We start from the raw sequence: 7,053 nt of genomic DNA on the forward strand, positions 1-7,053 counted from the left end.
ACGTAAACCGCCAAAAAGCAGTTTCCGTTTGCGCGGCTTTTGCCACGGGAGTTTCCGGCTCTTCTGGCTTCTCCGCGGCATTTAGTGCGAAATCCGCGCAGATCCTGCGCGGTGAAGAGGGGGGTCGCGCCGGCTGAAGGTGAGTGCGAAAACGCCCTTTGTGTCACATAAGAACATAAGAGAAACCATGCTGGATCAGGCCAATGGCCCATCCAGTCCAACACTGTGTCACATAAGAACAGAAGAGAAGCCATGTTGGATCAGGCCAATGGCCCATCCAGTCCAACACTCTGTGTCACATAAGAACAGAAGAGAAGCCATGTTGGATCAGGCCAATGGCCGATCCAGTCCAACACTCTGTGTCACACAGTGGCCAAAGAAACCCAAGTGCCATCAAGAGGTCCACCAATGGGGCTAGAAGCCCTCCCAGCACAAGAATACATCACTGCCCCAGACAGAGAGTTCCAACAATAAGCTGTGGCTAATAGCCACTAATGAACCTCTGCTTCATATGCTGATACAATCCCCTCTTGAAGCTGTCTATGCTTGTAGCTGCCACCACTTCCTGTGGTAGTGAATTCCATGTGTTAATCACCCTTTGGATGGAGAAAGACTTCCTTTTATCCGTTCTAACCCAACGGCTCAGCAATTTCATTGAATGCCCACGAGTTCTCGTATTGTGAGAAAGGGAGAAAAGGACTTCTTTCTCTACCTTCTCCGTCCCAGGCAAAATCTTGTAAACTTCAATCATGTCACCCCGCAGTCGACGTTTCTCCAAGCAAAAGAGCCCCAAGCGTTTTAATGTTGGATGAGAGACCACCAAGGAAGTCCAGGCATCACGTCCTTTCCAAATTTCACTCGGCCCAGGAATGCAGGAAGGGGCAAACCACCTCTCTACGTCTCTCGCCTGGATGGCCCAGGTTAGCCTGATCTTATCAGATCTCAGAAGCTAAGGAAGGTGAGCACTGACTAGTATTTGGATGGGAGAACTCCAGAGAATCTCAGGGTCATGACGTAGAGGCAGGCAGTGGCCAATTACCTCTGAACATCTCTTGCCTGGAAAGCCCTCCAGGGTCACCATATGTGAGTTGCGACCTGATAGCACTTCCCTCAACCACCAATATCCTTTGTCATAAATCCACACCCCAAATTATAATTAGAGGTAGATATCCCTTTGCAACAGAATCCCATGGTTTTACCTGGAAACATTCTATTTACAGGATGGGATGATAGGACGGTTGGATTGATACCTTTGAGAAGATCTCTTTGGAGCACTGTTTCCCAACCTGTGGGAAAGGTCTCAAAAGTGGGTCCAAAAGCCTCAGCAATTGGGTTGTAAACCAACCCTCCCTAAGCCCAGCCCCTACGCTTTTATTTGCTCTCTCTCTCTTTTTTTGGATTTTGGAAACCAAGATCTGACCCTGGAAACAGTGTCTTCCATGTCATACATTAGTTGATTTTTTTCCTTCACTGCATATCCATGTTGATCAAGTCAAACCAGGGGTGGAATTCTAGCAAGAGCTCCTTTGCATATTCGACCACACCCCCAATGTAGGCAATCCTCCAAGAGCTTACAAGGCTGTAATCTCTTGGAGATTGGCTACTTCAAGGGGGGTGTGACCCAGGGTTGGAATTCTACAAGGACTTCCTTTGCATATTAGGCCACACACTCCTGATGTAGCCAGTCCTTCAAGAGCTTACAAGGCTCTTCCTTGTAAGCTCTTGGAGGATTGGCTACATCAGGGGTGTGTGGCCTAATAGGCAAAAGAGCTCCTGCTAGAATCCCACCCCTGAGTAAAACATATCCTGATGGTTACTAGGGCGAGTGTCTTACAATCTTAGGTGGGGTAGAGGGAAGAATGGAGAAGGAAAGGGTGGTCAAAGTTTGGAACGTAACCTCCATATGCAAAATGTGTGTCGGAATGCTCCTTACTTGAGGTCCGTAGTGGGGCCAGCAGCACTCTTTATGTTCAGTGTCCATTGGTTTCTCAAAAACATCTGGTTGGCTGTTGTGGAAAATGGAATGCAGAACTAGAGAAATCATAAGATCATAGAGTTGGAAGGGACCTCCAGGGTCATCTAGTCCAACCTACCGCACAATGCAGGAAACTCACAAAGACCTCCCCTTAAATTCACAGGATCCTCATTGCTGTCAGGTGGCCATCTAGCTTCTGCTTAAAAACCTCCAAGGAAGGAGTGCCCACCACCTCCTGAGGAAGCCTGTTCCACTGAGGTACTGGTCCGTCAGGAAGTTCTTCCTGATCTTTAGCCAAAAACTCTTTTGATGCCAAGGATGCCAAGATGCTGAGGTCATTGTTTGCTGGAAGAAAGGAAAGAATGGAGAGAGAGAGAGAGGGAGGGAGGGAGGAAGAAATGAAAGGGAGGGGAGGGAGGGAGGGAGGGAGGAAGGAAGGAAGGAAGGAAGGAAGGAAGGAAGGAAGGAAGGAAGGAAGGAAGGAAGGAAGGAAGGAAGGAAGGAAGGAAGGAAGGAAGGAAGGAAGGAAGGAAGGAAGGAAGGAAGGAAGGAAGGACCCTTTGTAGGGTCACCACATACCAAGTAAATTTGGACTTGTGGGTCACTATACAAAAAAAAATTGGAACCTCTGCTTTAGATAGTCTCTTTCCCCCAGAAAGGGTATCTCTTCAGGGCTTTTTTTAAGCAGCAACACACAGGAACACAGTTCCGGCTGACTTGGCATCTGGGGGTGTGGCCTAATATACAAATGAGTTCCTGCAGGGCTTTTTCTACAAAGAAGCCTTGTGGGAAACAATGGTGTCATCAGGGGGTGTGGTTAATGCACAAATGAGTTCCTGCCTTTACTTATGTAACAAATAGTACACTATGCAAATATATGTAAGGAGAAGGAAGAGTGACTGCTATCCGGTTGTGTGTTAATTACAGCTATTAGACGCCATCCGAAATAATTGGTTTGTATTAGAGGAGAACTGCATGTAGCGGTGTGGCATCGTAATCCTTTCTTCATTAGTTAACGCTCACGAATTATTGCCCTTTAGAAACAACCTGCCTGAACTATGAAAACCATTTTCAGTTTAACAGCATCATTGCGTTGGCAGAGCTCTAATTGTTCCATCTACTCTCCTGCAGTAAGGAAGACTTTTTCATTGTCAGACTTCCAATGAGACTAAGACCATGTTCTCTTGATTACATTGACCTCATTGGCATAGTCAGCCCATCCATCCATCCAAAGGTGGAATTCTAGCAGGAGCTCCTTTGCATATTAGGCCACGCCCCCCTGATGTAGCCAATCCTCCGAGAACTTACAGGGCTCTTAGTACAGGACCTACTGTAAGCTCCAGGAAGATTGGCTACATCAGGGATGTGGCCTAATATGCAAAGGAGCTCCTGCTAGGATTCCACCCCTGGAGACCATCAAGGAAGTTCAGGATTGCTATGCAGAGACAGGCAATGGCAAACCACCTCTCTAAGCTGAGTTAGTGTGAGCTAGCTCACATATTTTTAACCTCCAACTCATACATTTTTGTCTTAGCTCAGGAAGGATGGCCCCAGTAGCTCACAAAGTAGAATTGTTGCTCACAAGACTCTGCAGCTTAGAGGGAACGTTGCTCTTATCGTCTCTTGCCTTGACCTGGACGGTCAAGCTAGCCTGATATCTTCAGATCTTGGAAGCTATGCAGGGTCGGCTCTGGTTAGTACTCCGATGGGAGACCACCAAGCAAGTCCAAGGTTGTTACGCAGAGGCAGGCTGCGGAAGACCATCTCTGAACACCTCTTGCCGGGAAAACCCTACAGGGTCACCACAAGGTAGCTATAACTTCACTTGAATTTCCACCACCACCATCTTTGGGTTGCAATCCACTAGAAGCAGAAGCTGGCAAGAATCATATTGCTTCATGAGGGAAGTTCTGGTAAGACAGCTAACAACTATGATGACTAAGATCAAATGTTATTTACTATGAAGTCAGTGGAAGCCAAGAACCCCAGAAGATCACCAGTCTGCATGATCCATTGGGAATATTGGGGGAAATTAATGATGATATTGATGATATTGGATTTATAGCCCACCCTATACTCTGAATCTCAGAGCAGTCACAATCTCTTTTACCTTCCCCCACCCCCACAGCAGACACCCTGTGAGGTAGGTGGGCTGAGAGAGCTCTCCCAGAAGCTGCCCTTTCTATGACAACTCTGTAAGAACTATGACTGAGCCAAGGCCATCTCAGCAGCTGCAAGTGCAGGAGTGGGGAATCGAACCCGGTTCTCCCAGATAAGAGTCTGCTCACAACCACTACACCAAACTGGTTCTCTAAGATGCTGGATTTATACCCCACCCTTCACTCAATCTCAGAGTCTCAGAGTGGTCACAATCTCTTTTTCCTTCCCCACCCCCACAGCAGACACCCTGTGAGGTAGGTGGGCTGAGAGAGCTCTCCCAGAAGCTGCCCTTTCTATGACAACTCTGCAAGAACTATGACTGAGCCAAGGCCATCTCAGCAGCTGCAAGTGGAGGAGTGGTGAATCGAACCCGGTTCTCCCAGATAAGAGTCTGCTCACAACCACTACACCAAACTGGTTCTCTAAGATGCTGGATTTATACCCCTCCCTTCACTCAATCTCAGAGTCTCAGAGTGGTCACAATCTCCTTTACCTTCCCCACCCCCCTCCACAACAGACACCCTGAGAAGTAGGTGGGGCTAAGAGAGCTTTTACAGCAGCTGCCCTTTCAAGGACAACGCCTGCGAGAGCGATGGCTGACCCAAGGCCATTCCAGCAGCTGCAAGTGGAGGAGTGGGGAATCAAGCCCGGTTCTCCCAGATAAGAGTCCGCACACTTAGCCACTACACCAAACTGGCTCTCTTGTGCTGGGATTCACCAGAGTTTATCCTTGGAACTGATTTTCAACAAGGATCAATGCAGAAACTTGTGATCTAATGACTGAATAGAAAAGGCTATGTAGGGATGGATACTCTGAGTTCCAAGAAACAACTGTGATAATTGAACTCTATTTTTAAAACAACTCTTATTTCTGCTTTCCGCAGGTACAATAGTAGAATGAAAATGAAAGGCATACAAAACACGTCAATACAAACAATGGAACAGAATAGGAGTCCAATAGTACCTTTAAGACCAACAAAGTTTTATTCAAAATGTAAACTTTTGTGTGCATGCACACTTCTTCAGCGGGCTGAGATGAAGAATGCAAAGTGGCACGAAGTTAGAATCCAATGGCAAAGGAGTGAAATTAACAAATGGAAAGAACATTTGGTCTGGAGAAAATTTGTGCGGGAAACCAATAAAACAGTAACAAGTCAGAATGGGAGAATGATGGTGAGATCATCCCAAGGCAACGAATGCTGTCTGCTAATTGCTCTATCGCTTGCTATTGCTCAGTGGGCTCGGCTCTCAGTCTGGTGTAGTGGTTAAGGCTGCGGACTCTTATCTGGGAGAACTGGGTTTGATTCCCCACTCCTCCACTTGCACCTGCTGGAATGGCCTTGGGTCAGCCATAGCTCTGGCGGAGGTTGTCCTTGAAAGGGCAGCTGCTGTGAGAGCCCTCTCACAGGGTGTCTGTTGTGAGGGAGGAAGGTAGAGGAGATTGTGAGTCACTCTGATACTCTGAGATTCAGAGTGGAGGGCAGGATACAAAACCAATGTTGTCATTGTCTTCTTCTTCTTCCTCCTCCTCCCAATAAATGTAATATGTACATTTCCCCCCTTTCCTTCTCTTTGTCCTCTTCAGATAATACAAAATCTTTGCGTTTCCAGGCAGTTAAGCATTTGACATGAAGCGCTTTGGGAAACCCCTGACCTGGGTGGCCGAGGAAGTTCCAGAATTGCTACACAGAGGCAGGCAAGGGCAAACCGCCTCTGAAAGTCTCTTGCCTTGAAACCCCCACCAGGGAGCACTGTAAGCCCGCTGTGACTTGGTGACCCTTTTTCCGCCACCCCTTGGATAAATCAGACGTTCAGACCCGAGCCCGACGTTCAGAGAATTCACTGGAGGAAAGCCAAGATCCTCTTGTTTCCTTTTCAAAGTTGTCTAAAGAATCTAACACAGCAGGTAGTTTTCGGCGAGTGATAAATCTCGGGGAGCAGCAGAGAGCTGGGCCCTTTTCGAACGGTGAAAAGGCATTCCTCGAACGCATGGCTTTGTGCATTTTCAAGGAGCAGATGCCAGCGTTTGGCTAATGATACGTCTCCTCGGTAGGATTATATTCCATTCTGCGCTTACACGCAGTTCGGTAGGGCTAAAATCCTCATATATTATCTGCCCCACCCTGCGAAAAACCCTGAAATCTGTTCGGTCTGTTGCCACTGACGAATATTTCACATGACGTGTTTCAAAATATTATATATCAGTCGCTGTCTGTCTCCAAGAGGACCGACGCGGATTTCTCTCCCCTCCCTCCCATTTCTCAACTGCACTTTCTGGGACAGGAGAATAAATCTTTTAACATTGGCCGGCTTCTGTTTCTCTAATGGTTTCTTTTAAAGAAAAGAGTTAAATTGATTTTGGGCCCAAAATAGGTGATTAGCATCTAAGCCCCCGGATTTAGACCGCTCGATAATAAAAGTCGTTGCAGGCCAACCCATGAGCTTTGCAGGATCAGCGTCCACAAGTTGAGAGATTAGCTTCAATTATGATTAAAGATTTTTGGCTCCATTCTTTTTGCTGGGATTCCCATGTATTGAAAGGTTTAGACTAACGCCGGGTTTTTTCATAGACGTTGACGTCAGTGGGATTTAGCCACATCTGTAAGGATCTAGCTGGGTTTTAGGCTCGACGGGTTGCCAGATGACTGGGTATGGTAAACATTCTCTGTTTCTTCTTCTATTTCTTGATGTTTTCTCAACTTCTGTCCATGGTGGGTTGGACCCATGGATGCTGTAACATCTGGTTTGGCCCCAAGCCCGTTTGGTGTAGTGGACAACCGATTTTGATTCCCCACTCCTCCACAGAGAACCAGTATGGTGTAGTGGTTTAGAACACAGACTCTTATCTGGGAGAACCGGGTTTGATTCCCCACTCCTCCACTTGCAGCTGCTGGAATGGCCTTGGGTCAGCCATAGTG

Source organism: Heteronotia binoei, unplaced genomic scaffold (genome assembly GCF_032191835.1).
Source record: "Heteronotia binoei isolate CCM8104 ecotype False Entrance Well unplaced genomic scaffold, APGP_CSIRO_Hbin_v1 ptg000468l, whole genome shotgun sequence".
In the NCBI taxonomy this organism is placed as follows: Eukaryota; Metazoa; Chordata; class Lepidosauria; order Squamata; family Gekkonidae; genus Heteronotia; species Heteronotia binoei.